The sequence below is a fragment of the Anolis carolinensis genome, unplaced genomic scaffold (assembly GCF_035594765.1).
Source record: "Anolis carolinensis isolate JA03-04 unplaced genomic scaffold, rAnoCar3.1.pri scaffold_18, whole genome shotgun sequence".
NCBI lineage: Eukaryota > Metazoa > Chordata > Lepidosauria > Squamata > Dactyloidae > Anolis > Anolis carolinensis.
This window is the reverse complement of record NW_026943828.1, coordinates 430352-444603: the sequence shown is the minus strand read 5'-3', so window position 1 is coordinate 444603 and position 14252 is coordinate 430352. Positions and strand designations below refer to the sequence as shown.

Sequence of the window (14252 nt, the reverse complement as noted above, 5' to 3'; positions counted from 1 at the left end):
TTCTAGCTTATAATATTCCTGTCCATAGGAATTTGTACTCATCTGTAAAACAATGTGAAGTGTTTCTCTGTCTATTTATTCTCTATAAATCCTCCACATCCTTGATCACAGAGTTCACAACTTTGTGTGTTATCTAATGGGACTAAAATGAAGCCCATTGGATCTGATTCATCATTTTTAGGTACTCCTTCAACAAACACCTCAGGTCTTTGCATTTGGACCCCGAATGCACATTTATTGGCCGGTTTGACAAGGTTTCCCATTTGGACTTAGGCTGCTATAGTAAACATCATAGAAATTTGGGACTGACTAGCAATTTGCCTTTTCTCAGAAAAATTGACTGTTTTGAGTCTACAGTATTTTATTTCAAATGCGTGTGAAATAAATGTTAAGGTTTATAAGTGCTGTCACTCTCAACTTTAATTTCTTTCAAACTGTAAGCAAAATTGTCAGTATCAACCCAAGCCACAGAAGCCACGTTTTCTATTTTAATGTATTGGATATTCTATCATTTATGGACAATATCCATATCAACCCAAGCCCTAGAAGCCACGTTTTCTATTTTAATGTATTGGATATTCTATATCATTTATGGACAATATCCATCTTGGAAAGCTCCAGAGAACTTTCATGCATTGCAGGCACGACTGGTGAGGAGGAGAGACGGGGCCTTCTCGGTGGCGGCCCCTCAGTGTGGAACTCCTTCCCTGGGAGGATCAGATTATCGGCCCCTTCCGCCCGTCCTGTCATTTCGCAAACAAGAGAAACCATGGCTTTGGGATCAAGCATTTGGCCCGACATCATGATCTGTGCAATATAGTTGGAACTGGCTTTGGATTGATGGATAGGATTATCTGGCATCAAATCTAGGCACAAGAGTCGTCTCATGTTTACATAGGTTGTTTTAATGTTGTTTTAAATGGTTGTTTAAAGGCTTTTAATTGTTGTTGTTGTTGTTCAGGCACGGAATAATGCCACTCACGTAAGCCACTCTGCGTCCTCTTCGGGGTGAGAAGGGCGGGATATCAATGGAATAATCAAAATAAATAACATGGCGGAAACAACAGAGCAGGTGGATCCTAGAAACACAACGGGACAGACAGACAGACAGGCAGGCAGGCAGACGGAGGGAGGGAAACCACTGGAGCAGACCTTCCGGCCCGGGAGGCGTCCTGTGGAGACCCGTCTGGGGAGGAGGGCGTCCTGGGAGTTGTAGGCCTCCCTCCCTCCCTCCGCCCGCCCGCCGAGGACGGGCCTGGCCCACACTCCCGCCGCCAACCGGGCCCCTCCGCCTCCCCCCCCCGGGCACCCCAGGCGAGCCCCCCTCCCTCCCTCCCTCCCTCCCTCTCCCCACAGACCTCTCTCTCTCTCTCTCTCTCTCCGTCCTCTTCCCTCCGCCGCCTTCCTTCCGCCTCACAGACACAGACCAGGCCTCAGGCCGCCATCTTCCTCCTCGTCTTCCTCCTTCCCCGGAGCCCGCCCCCGCCCCCTCCCATTGGCTGAGCCCGGGACGCCCCGCCCACCGGAGGCCCCCATTGGCTGCGTGCCTCCCAACCCTCCTTTGATAGAAGATGGCGGTGGCCGAGAGAGAAGGCGGCGCCGTGAGGGCGGGCGGGCGGGCGAGCGAGGGCTCCCAGGCCTTGGCCGGTCACCCCGGACCCCGCCAGGCAGGAGGGCGGGAGGGAGGGCGCCGAGGGGCCTGCCTGTGTGCCGAGGGAGGGAGGGGGTGCCGGGCCCGTGGCGGGTGGGGCCCGTGGGCAGGGCAGGGCAGGGCAGGGCAGGGCCAGGCTCACCCCGCTCTGGGGCCCCCCCGCCTCCGTCATCGAGGGAGAGAAGAGTGGAAGGTAAGGAAGGAGATACAGTCCTCATAATAGGATAATAATATAGGAAGACCATCAGAGAACGAGATGGAAATAGATCAATGGGGTCAAAGAATAATAGAACAGAAGAATAGAATTACAATAATAATAATAATAATATAATATAAAATATATAAATACAATGATAGAATGATATGGAAATAGATCAATAGGGTCAAAGAATAATAGAACAGAAGAATAGAATTACAATAATAATAATATAATAATATAAAATATATGAATACAATGATAGAATGATATGGAAATAGATTGATAGGGTCAAAGAATAATAGAACAGAAGAATAGAATTACAATAATAATAATATAAAATATATGAATACAATAAGAGAAGGAGATGGAAATAGATCAATAGGGTCAAATAATAATATTACAGAATAATATAATAATATGATGATAATATAATAACATAAAATATATTAATACAATAATAGAATGATATGGAAATAGATCAATAGGGTCCAATAATAATATAACAGAATAATAGAATAGAATAGTAGAGTCTCGCTGATCCAATGTAAACAGACCGGCAGAACGTTGGATAAGCGAATATGTTAGATAATGAGGGATTAAGGAAAAGCCTATTAAACATCAAATTACATTATGATTTTAAAAATTAAGCACCAAAACATCATGTTTTACAACAAATTTGACAAAAAAGCAGTTCAATAAACAGCAATGTTATGTCAAATTACTATATTTACGAATTTAGCACCAAAAAATCACAATGTATTGAAAACATTGGCTACAAAAATGCATTGGATAGTCCAGAAGCTTGGATAAGCGAGTGTTGGATGAGACTCTACTGTAGTAATAATAATGGTATTTTGTGTCCCGCCTCCATCTCCCCGAAGGGATTCAGGGCGGCTGACGTGGGGCCAGGGCCAGGCCATTGCATACAAGACGCGCATCATCAACAAATACAAATACTTTCACTGTCATAGAGTAAAGGCCAAGGTTTCCCCTGACGTTAAGTCCAGTCGTGACCGACTCTGGGGGTTGGGGCTCATCTCCATTTCTAAGCCAAAGAGCCGGCATTGTCCGTAGACACCTCCAAGGTCATGTGGCCACTGGCATGACTGCATGGAGCGCTGTTACCTTCCCACCGGAGCGGTACCTATTGATCTACTCACGTTGGCATGTCTTTGAACTGCTAGGTTTGCAGTAGCTGGGGCTTACAGCGGGCGCTCATTCCGCTCCCGGGATTTGAACCTGGGACCTTTCGGTCTGCAAGTTCAGCAGCTTTAACACACTGTGCCACCGGGGCTCCTCGTAATATAGTAAAGCAATAAAATAGTAACAATAGCATCATAAAACATGGTATAAAAACAGTACAAAGGAATTGAACGAGAGTGAACTGGGCCAAAGGGCAAGGAGTGAAAATTATAAAGTAACAGAATAAAATAGAATAATATGAAGATAGAATAATAGAACATGACAATATAATTACACAATAACGCAATAATAGAATAATAATAGTAATATGAATATGCAATAATATAATATATTTAAGGGTAAAGGTTTTCCCCTGGTGTTGAGCCCAGTTGTGTCCAGCTTTGGGGGGGTGGGGGGGGGCTCGCCTCAATTTCTGAGCCGAAGAAAGAGCCGGCGTTGTCCGTGCCTCCAAGAGTCATGTGGCCACACGCAGCAGTACCTATTGATTTACTCACGTTTCCATGTTTTCAAAGTGCTAGGTTGGCGGAAACTGGGGCTAACAGCGGGAGCTCACCCCACTCCCTGGATTCAACCACTCACCTTTCAGTCCGGAAGTTTAGCAGCTCAGCAGTTTAACCCACTGCTGAACTTGCAGACCGAAAGGTCCCAGGGGCTTCTTCATTATAATATATTACAATTACTATACTATAGTTTATTATATATTATTTTTATTATTATAGTGTTATATTGTATTAGTATATTATGTTATTATTATCAAATAATGTAATATTATATTAGATTTCTTTTTCACAATATACTTTATTATTATATATTATGTTATACTATATTACAATTTTACATTATCGTATGATTTTAAATATATTATTATTATTATTTTATCATAATATAATGATATAAGTATCCTATCTGATTTATCATCGATGCCCTCATTTGGGCTTCATGCAAATCTACCCCTATACAACCCTGTGCTTTGACCAAAGTCAAATTGTAATCATGATATAATATTAAAAATAATTATAATATTTTATTATATATTATTGTATTCTTTTTATGATATTATACTATTATTTTTATAATAATATATTTTTATGTTTTCCCTCCTCCTTCCCTCCCCCCCTCCCTTTGGCACACAGCAAACAGAGGAATTGATCAGCAGCTGAACAGACTGGAGAGAGAGAGAGGGGGGGGGTCTGGGGAGAACTGGCCCTGGTTTAGAGGAGTTGTAGGGACTGGGATGTATAGTTCACCTGCCATCTAAGAACTGCACTCTGAACCCCACCAATGATGGACCTGGAACTCACTTGGCACACAGGCCCAACACGGCCAACTTTGCATACTGATGGGGTTTGGGGGCGATTGACCTCGACTTCCAAGAGTTATAGTTCACCCATATTGGAATGTATAGTTCACCAACAATCAATGAGGACTCTGAACTCCACCAACAATTGACCTGGAACTAACTTGGCAAACAGAACCCACGTGACCAGCAAAAAATACTGGAGGTCTTTGGGGGAATTCACCTTGATTTGGGGGAGTTGTAGTTCACCTGCATCCAGAGAGGACTGTGAAGCCAAACACGGATGGATCTTGACCAGACTTGGCACACGGACCTGATATGCCGAGATGTGATTACTGGAGGGGTTTGGAGGGACTGATCTTCCTTTCTGGGAGTTGTAGTTCACCCACAACCACGGAAACTGCGACCTCCACTGATGATGGATCTGGACCACACTTGGCACACGGAACCCCATGTAACTCCAACCTACTGGAGGAGTTGGAGGGGACAGACTCACCATGGTGGGAGTTGTAGTTCACCCTACAGCCAGTAAGCACACGGGACCCCACTCGTGATGCGTCAAGAGCAAACTTACCCAACATACAAACTTGGAAGTATTGATGGAGTTTCTGGGGGTTAACTTGGCATGATGGGAGTTGTAGTTCACCCACAATCTTATGAGTTTTGGACAATTAAAACACTGACTTTGTGATCTTGCTGAATTCCTACATTCACTTTGGATTATAGAGCAGAACGGAAGAGTCGGAAGAGACTGCAGGAGGCACCCAGTCCAGGCCTCTGCCGTGCAAGGAAAGTGCAAAGGACCCCTGACAGATGTGCATCTGGCCTCTGGTTAAAGGATTCCAGAGGAGCCTCCACTACATTTTGAGGCAGAGAGTTCCACTGCCGAACAGCTCTTACAGTCAAGAAGTTCTTCTTAATGTTTAGATGGAAACTACTTTCCTGTAATTTGAACCCACTGCTGTGAGTGATCAGAAAGGGAAAAATAAGAATCAAGTGTCCATATTGGAATTAAATATACATAGCACATAACTCTGTTGACATGGAGGAGAAAGCATATAAATGTATCGAATGTGGAAAGAGCTTTAGTCAGCATGGAAACCTGAAGAGACATCAAAGGATTCACACTGGGGAGAAACCCTACAACTGCCTGGAGTGTGGACAGAGCTTTACTCGGAAGGGACAGTTACATTCACATCAAAGGACTCACACTGGGGAGAAACCCTATAACTGCCTGGAGTGTGGACAGAGCTTCACTCAGAAGGGAAGCTTACATACACATCAAAGGACTCACACTGGGGAGAAACCCTATAACTGTCTGGAGTGTGGACAGAGCTTTACTCGGAAGGGAAGCTTACATACACATCAAAGGACTCACACTGGGGAGAAACCCTATAACTGCCTGGAGTGTGGACAGAGCTTTACTCGGAAGGGAAGCTTACATACACATCAAAGGACTCACACTGGGGAGAAACCCTATAACTGTCTGGAGTGTGGACAGAGCTTCAGTGATTGTTCAGGCCTACATTCACATAAAAGGACTCACACTGGGGAGAAACCCTATAAATGCCTGGAGTGTGGACAAAGCTTCACTCAGAGTTCAGGCCTACGTAGACATCAAAGGACTCACACTGGGGAGAAACCCTAAAACTGCCTGGAGTGTGGACAGAGCTTTACTCAGCAGGGGCACTTACATTCACATCAAAGGACTCACACTGGGGAGAAACCCTATAACTGTCTGGAGTGTGGACAGAGCTTTACTCGGAAGGGAAGCTTACATACACATCAAAGGACTCACACTGGGGAGAAACCCTATAACTGCCTGGAGTGTGGACAGAGCTTTACTCGGAAGGGAAGCTTACATACACATCAAAGGACTCACACTGGGGAGAAACCCTATAACTGTCTGGAGTGTGGACAGAGCTTCAGTGATTGTTCAGGCCTACATTCACATAAAAGGACTCACACTGGGGAGAAACCCTATAAATGCCTGGAGTGTGGACAAAGCTTCACTCAGAGTTCAGGCCTACGTAGACATCAAAGGACTCACACTGGGGAGAAACCCTATAACTGCCTGGAGTGTGGACAGAGCTTTGCTTGTAGTTCAGGACTACGTTCACATCAAAGGACTCACACTGGGGAGAAACCCTATAACTGCCTGGAGTGTGGACAGAGCTTCACTCATAGTTCAGCACTACGTAGACATCAAAGGACTCACACTGGGGAGAAACCCTATAACTGCCTGGAGTGTGGACAGAGCTTTACTCATAGATCAGGCCTACGATCACACGAAAGGACTCACACTGGGGAGAAACTCTATAAATGCCTGGAGTGTGGACAGAGCTTCACTCATAGTTCAGGTCTACGTTCACATCAAAGGACTCACACTGGGGAGAAACCCTATAAATGCCTGGAGTGTGGACAGAGCTTTGCTCAGAGTGGAAATTTACGTTCACATCAAAGGACTCACACTGGGGAGAAACCATAGAAATGCATGGAGTGTGGACAGAGCTTTTCACGGAGTAAGTTTATACATAAACATCATAAAATTCACCCTGAAGATAATGGTGTTAATTGACCCCAGAGTGTCATTCTAACATGTACAAAAGCAACTCTTGCACATTTTGGAAATTCAAGCTCAAAGTTGGAACATTTCATCACATGTGGTGTATTGAAGAAAGATTGAACTAAAATATGTTCCATTCTGGAAGGAAACAAGGTTACATGAAACTAGAGTTTTATATGCTGAGAATGTTGGATGATCAATTAGAATGAAAGCATGGGTAGTTACTGCGAGATACTAAAGTGAGAATTGACAGGGATGGAAGGAATGTTTTATTCCAAAGCAAAAATAATGGCTTATGAAGATCTGCAAATTAGCCAAAACGAACAAACTGACAACAATGTGGGCAAATGTCAGTTGTAATATCTATTAATTGGAAGAGTGTTATCAGAAATAGAAGTGTGGTTATATTATATTATCTAAAGGGAGAAGAATAATGAGAGATAAAAATTAACAGATCGAATGAGGCCTTTAGGCACGTATCCCTATCTGATTTCTAGTTCAGTTGTGTGTTTATGTAGGTAATTGTTTCGATAGTGTGTTTGTTTCTGATTTAGTTTTGTATCTCTTGTAGTTAGTTTCATGTTCAATTGAAGCATTATATATAATTTCTGCATTTTTTGTATTGTTGCTTTTAATCTTTTTTATTTTTATTTTTTTGCAAAAAAAAAGAGGGGGATTTAAAAGGGTCAAAACTGCTGAAACTGGAAGTGTGGATAGACCCGGTTTTAGCCCAAAATGGGGTTTAATGTTTAAATGCCTTTGGACATCATTTCCTTCCTCGGTGTTGGTGGCATGGGTTTGGCACCAGTCCAGCAGCTCAGTGGTTTAACTCTCTGGAGGCAAATTTGAATGCTGCAATTAGCCAGAATGAGTAGCACATAATGGCCTTTCAGCTTCAAAGCCTGGCTGCTTCCTCCCTGGGGGAATCCTAGGAGGTGTTAACTGGCCCTGGTTGTTTCATGTCTGGAAATCCCCTGTTTTCAGAGTGTTGTTCTTTGCAATGTTTTCTGTTCTTCTACTGCCTGTGTAGATAAAGGAGTACCCATGTGCAGAGCTTGAGTGCACACACTCAAAAAGAATGGCTGCGGCCTTCACACAGCAGAGGATTGGCCAGGCTTTGATGATGCAAGGCTATTCAGTACTATTCATGCTGGCCAACAAGGGATTCCCCTAGGTAGGAAGCAGCCAGGCAAGTGGGGTTTATATCCCTGTGGAATAATCTCCAGGGTGGGAGAAAGAACTCTTGTCTGTTGGAGGGAAGTATGAATGCTGCAATTAGCCAGAATGATTAGCATGTAATGGCCTTTCAGCTTCAAAGCCTGGCTGCTTCCTCCCTGGGGGAATCCTTTGTTGGGAGGTGTTAGCTGGCCCTGGTTATTTCATGTCTGGAATTCCCCTGTTTTCAGAGTGTTGCTCTTTATTTACTGTCCCAATTTTAGAGATTATATTGTTCTGTATTATTATACCACAGTAATTATTATATATTATGTTTATAATCTTAACGTTATTTGATTAGAACTGGATTATATGTGGCCCCTTCTACACAGCTGCATAAAATCCACACTGAAGTGGATTATATGGCAGTGTGGAATCAAGATAATCCAGTTCAAAGCAGATGCTGTGGATTATGTGCCTCTGGGTTATATATCTGTGTGGAAGGGCCTTGAGTCTACACTGCCATATAATCCAGTTCAAATCAGATAATCGGTATTCTATAGGCAGTGTGGAAGAGGCCTAAGTGAACTCTGTTAGGGAGTGAATATAGCAGAACCAGCAGCATCCAGTTAACACCATGTGCAAAGAAACTCACACCAGGCAGAGGAATTGAAAGAACAAAGGAACCTTACTCTTGCTTGTTGAGTGGAAATATAAAACAGTTCTGCAATCGTACAATGTCCATGTAGTTGCATAAGATCAATAACTAATCAATCAGCATTCAATATATCCAGCATAGCATATTCAAACTGCTACTTGACCGTAGCTGGAGAGCATGTCTTTTCTGTGCTCTCCCTGGAAGCCCAGATTCCCAGCTGACAAACCCAGCTATCTGCCAGCAAACAGATACATTGTTTGAGCTCCCCTTTTGCAGAGATCTTTTGCAAACAACTTTGCAAGGATTTCTTTACACACACACACATAGCAATTTGGCACAATAAACTCTACCTGTCCCTGAGGCGCCATTGTGAGTTGCTATGACATGAAGGGGGTGGGGCCTGAAGGGGCGGGGCCTACCTTCTGACTGGCAGCCAGGGAGAGAGCGGCTCTTCCTCCTCCCTCCTCCCTCCCTCTGCTTTCTTATTGGATGTCTATGTGTTCCTGTGTGCGAGGAAGGAGAGAAGCCCCTCCAAGAACAGCCCTGGCAGCTGCCTCTCTCTCTACCTGCTCTTCTCTGCATGCTGGGCTCCCCCGTTAGCTGTAAACACAGTCACCCTCCTCAGGGCAAGGGCGGAGAGTGAAGGGAGGGGGGCAAGTGAAAAACAGATATAGGTTTTTCAGGGGGGAGGGTTGAGTGAAGGACATACCTGGGATGGTTTGGTGGATTGTGGCCAAACTTGGTGTGATCTGGCCCAGTGGTTTTGTTGTTAACTTGGTCCTAGTTATACACATTACATTTTTTATATATAGATAATTATCCTGTGTCCTGTTTGGGAACCTCGCCACTTCCCAGGTGAGGCCTCGGATCCAAAAGGTTCCAAGCGCTGACAAAGAACAGATGCCAGCCATAAAACCTCAATGACCCTATGGTATGTGTGAGCCCCTATATAAATGGGCTACAGAGAAGATTCTGGTATTCTGTACAATAAAAATCTGTTGGAATCTGCCCAGCGTATGTCTTGGTGCTTTCTTCTTGGGGAAGACTTACCCACAGCACAACTGGAAGAAGAGAACCTAACATCCCCGCACGAGGAGCGAAAAAGACTCACCGGGATGTGGACCAAACCAGGCGACACAGCGACAGGCTGCAAAGCACCGGGCAAGGAGCAAGAGCCAAGAGAGAGACAACGACTGCCATCCTTCTTGCTGTGAACGGGAAAGGGAGCTTCCCAAGGGAACGGCCTTCAGGGGGAGATGCTGCGGCGCATCATCAGGGTCTCCATGGCGCCCCCTGCAGGCACGGAACAGCCATCCAGGGAGGGGGGAGGGAGGGAGAGCTCCCTTGATGGGCAGGACCAGAGAAGGGGCCCGAGGGGAAAGCCATCGTCATTTATATTATAATAACATAATATAATAACAATATCATACAAAGAGTATAATAATATATAATAAACATATTATCATAATGATAATATTCTATAGTAATTATAATTTGATTTTGGACAAAGCTTAGGATCGTATATTTTGGCAAAGGGTAGATTTGTGTGAAGCCCAAAGGAGTAGATTGACAACAAATCAGATAGGATAAGATAATTATTATATTATAATATAATTAACTTATCCTATCCAATTTGACTTTGGTAATATTATAATATAGTAATAATCATACAATAATATAATAATTGTAATATATTATAATGGCATAATATATAATACTAGCTGTGCCCGGCCATGCGTTGCTGTGGTATGTCTGGTGGTCTGGGAAATAAAGTCTTGAGGAATTGGTGGGAGTTAAGGTCAAGGGTCAAGGTTTTCCCCTGACATTAAGTCCAGTTGTGCCTGACTCTGGGGGTTGGTGGTCATGTCTGTTTCTAAGCCGAAGAGCCGGCGTTGTCCGTAGACTCCTCCAAGGTCATGTGGCATGACTGCATGGAGCGGCGTTACCTTTGTGATCGAGGTGACCACCCCCCCCCCCAGGACTTTGTAAAAGATAGTTCAAAAATCAAGACTTTATGTTCTATATTTCATATATTTATAGTAGAAGGTGATTGAGACTTTTTACTGGAGTTTACTGTGGATTATCCCTGCACTCTGAGGCAAGAGATAACAACTTCATGAATTGTGAAATCATGCTGCTAAAACTCCACTTTTATGAATTTCCATATTGGGTTCCCCAGATGTTGTGAACTTCGTTCTTATCAAATGTTTTCAAATTGTTTATATCATTCATGATTCCCCTTTATGCAATGTAACCCACCTTTATGGATTCTCCCTTATTTCCTCGAAATCTATCTATCTGCCTATATGTATTTGTACTCTTTGGGATCCCCGGAAAATATGTATTTTTCCCAGCAGGGTTTATATTCCAACTTTATTTTATTTTTCATTTTATTTCATATAATTTGTCAAATCATGAAATCAAATAGGAAATATTTTGAACTCAACATGAACCCCAGATCCTGTGACCCAGGCTTCCCTTCCCAAAAACAAAAGGATAATCTGCCACATCTTAACCCAATCTAATTCAGATTGCATGGACAATATAAGGCTTGAGTCACCGAATTCGGAATGTTGTCCTAAGGTGATTCGCCTCCAAGGCAAACATTGTCATATCTCATCCTAAGGAAATTCCAGGACACCTCAGGAAGGCGCCCTGTGGAGCCTGTCAATTTTGGCTCATCAACACCCATCACCACTTCCCCCCTGACACCCCAAGGCATATCTAAAATCTGTATACGTGACAGGAACCCTTGATTGCTGTCATTAATCCCTTTAGAAATCGGCCGGACAGGAATTAATCCAATCTTTCCTGCCCTGTCACTTCATTGTTCCAATAACTCCCGCCTTCCCCTTCCTGATTGGCCCGGGTAGAGACAAAAAGCAGCTTCCTATTGGGCCATGCGGAGCAAGGCGGGAAACGAAAGCCCGCCTCGTTCAACCTTCTAGCCTATCAACAATCAGATGGGCGGGGGAGCGGGGCGGGAAATTCAAGGGGCTGTCAGACTGAGACTTTGTATAAATATGGCTTTATTTTGATTATATGGTGCCCTAGTAGACTGAATGATCACTACTAGAGTCCTTTTCAGCTGAATCGCTCAATAAAGACTCCTTGGCGGATTTTCCTTCAACTTTGGCAGACCTTCTTCATTTCGGCTTCAGGTTGTATTGCGGCTTATATTCTCCTTTTGGCTTCGCCAAGGTCCGTTCCCTCAGGACCGGGTCGGGTCTCTCCTTAAGGGCCCGATCCCCTAAAACGCGGTCGACAACACCTTCCCGCCGGAGCAGTACCTATTCATCTACTCTCATTTGCATGTTTTTGAACTTTAGGGTTTGGAGAAGCTGGGGTAATAGTGGGGGCTCTCTCCGCTCCCCCAATTCAAACCTGCGACCTTTCGGTCCAGAAGTTCAGAAGCTCAGCATTTTAACACGCTGCGCCATCGGGATATTATTTGCTGAAGGTTGTGAATATATAGTATTTCTGATTGGTTTTTTTTCTTTTTGCCTGTTGGAGGCAAGTATGAATGCTGCAATTAGGGGAAATGATTAGTATGTAATGGCCTTGCAGATTTAAAGCCTGGCTGAGTGAATTTTTCGTTGGGAGGTGTTAGCTGGCCCTGATTGTTTCCCGTCTGGAATTCCCTTGTTTTCAGAGTGGTGTTCTCTGCGATATTGTATGTGCTTCTACTGTCTGTGGCCCTCAGAAAACAAAGGATTTGTCAGACTTTGGTGATGGGAATACTTTGTTGGGAGGTGTTAGCTGGCCCTGATTGTTTCCTGTGTGGAAAGGTTCTCACCTTGGGCGCCTTTGCTGAGGAGCCTCCCGGGTGGGGCTCAATGGCGGGAGGGTGAACTACAGCTCCCAGGAGGGAAGTTTCCCGCCCTCTCCGCTCCGGCCTCCCTCCGCGGCCTCTCCTCGGCCAGGCCTGCCCAGCGGGGCCTCTTCCCTCCCGGCCTGGCCTCACAGGCCTCTCTCGCCTCACGGAAGCCCCGCCCTGACGCCCGTCCATCAAAGGGGGGAGGGGGACGCAGCCAATGGGGGGCCTCCGGTGGGCGGGGCGTCCCGGGCTCAGCCAATGGGAGGGGCGGGGCGGGCTCCGGGGAAGGAGGACGAGGGGGAAGATGGCGGCGCCTGGCCTGGCCTGAGGCCTGGTCTGTGTCTGTGAGGCGGGAAGGAAGAGGACGGAGAGGCCGAGAGAGAGAGAGAGAGAGGGAGAGAGGTCTGTGGGGAGAGGGAGGCTCGCTGGGGTGCCCGGGGGGGAGGCGGAGGGGAGTGTGGGCCAGGCCCGTCCTCGGCGGAGGGAGGGAGGGAGGCCTACCACTCCCAGGGCCCGGATCAGCCCTTGAGAAAGACCAGGCCCGGGCTGAGGTTCTTCTTCCTTGTGGGTCTGCACCCCAGGCACTGCCAGGCAGTTTCTGCTGCTTTGTGCTCGGGGTTCATGCCATGTTTCCTGGATGTTCGTGTTCGGTCTAAGGTGACACCAAGGTCTTTAGGATGGAAACAGATGCCAGGCGGTGCAAAACCGGATGAACAGTGAGGCATAGACACCCTGGGATCACGCGGCATGTTTATTAAGAGCCACATCCCCTCTGTTAACGTGGTGAGATGCATTCCACGCTGGGCATGCGTACTCAGCCGCAGAGTAGCCAAGCGCAAGGGCCGAGGTCTTCACTGTGCCTGGTTGTGATCCCCAGGCATTTATAGGGTTTCTCCCCAGTGTGAGTCCTTTGATGGGAACGTAGGCCTGAACTACGAGTGAAGCTCTGTCCACACTCCAGGCATTTATAAGGTTTCTCCCCAGTGTGAGTCCTTTGATGTTTACGTAGACCTGAACTTTGAGTGAAGTTCTGTCCACACTCTAGGCATTTATAGGGTTTCTCCCCAGTGTGAGTCCTTTGATGTTGACGTAGGCCTGAACGATGAGTGAAGCTCTGTCCACACTCCAGGCATTCAAAGGGTTTCTCCCCAGTGTGAGTCCTTTCATGCCGTAGCAGATTGCTCCTCCAACTGAAGCTCTTTCCACACTCAAGACATGTAAAGGGTTTCTCCTCCATGTTGACAGTTATGTGTATGATTGACTGTGATACAGACACGTGAGTGTTACCTTTTTCTTTTTAATCAAAATTGAGTTCCACAAGATTGGCACCTAGAGAGAAGTTGAGAAGTTATTCATTATTGCGAAGTTATTCATAACACCACCATCTCCCCGAAGGGACTCGGAGTGGCTCACAAAAGCACACAATTGTGCAGAACACACAAGATGCAGCAAAATATATAACAAATAAAGCAATAACAATCAATAATTACACAAAACAATAATTCCATTGAATAACATACAACCCAACCGATTAAAATTCAACACTGCAGCAAAGCTGCGGGTACAACAGGCTGTGAACTGTCTCAGTCCATAAAGTACTAACAGAATCCATCCCTAAGGCCTCAGGTTGAGTGAGGAAGGTGCTCATCCTGGTCCAAAGTGCTTGTTCAAAGAAATGTGTTTTCAGTTGTGCCCAGAAAGCTTGA

General features: G+C 45.3%; 3 protein-coding genes and 1 pseudogene across 4 annotated transcripts in view; 3 read left to right on the top strand and 1 right to left on the bottom strand.

Annotated features, from left to right (window-relative positions):
- The window catches only part of LOC134294615 (zinc finger protein 850-like), a 162834-nt gene that overhangs the window by 57773 nt on the left and 90809 nt on the right, over positions 1 to 14252 (top strand). The window lies entirely within an intron of this gene.
- Positions 1 to 14252, bottom strand: part of LOC134294630 (oocyte zinc finger protein XlCOF22-like) — a 54022-nt gene that overhangs the window by 10912 nt on the left and 28858 nt on the right. The window contains exon 1 of one of the 2 annotated variants that reach the window (XM_062966215.1): positions 1359 to 1475. The exons of the other annotated variant lie outside the window; for it this stretch is intronic. The gene's annotated coding sequence lies outside the window, so the exon portion shown is untranslated. Of the gene's footprint in view, positions 1 to 1358; positions 1476 to 14252 lie in introns of those variants that run through there. 2 annotated transcript variants of the gene reach the window in all.
- On the top strand, positions 1711 to 9737 carry LOC134294624 (zinc finger protein 658B-like; annotated as a pseudogene).
- The window catches only part of LOC134294628 (zinc finger protein 135-like), a 188194-nt gene continuing 186774 nt past the window's right edge, over positions 12833 to 14252 (top strand). Inside the window, exon 1 of the mRNA XM_062966211.1 lies at positions 12833 to 12948. The gene's annotated coding sequence lies outside the window, so the exon portion shown is untranslated. The remainder of the gene's footprint in view (positions 12949 to 14252) is intronic.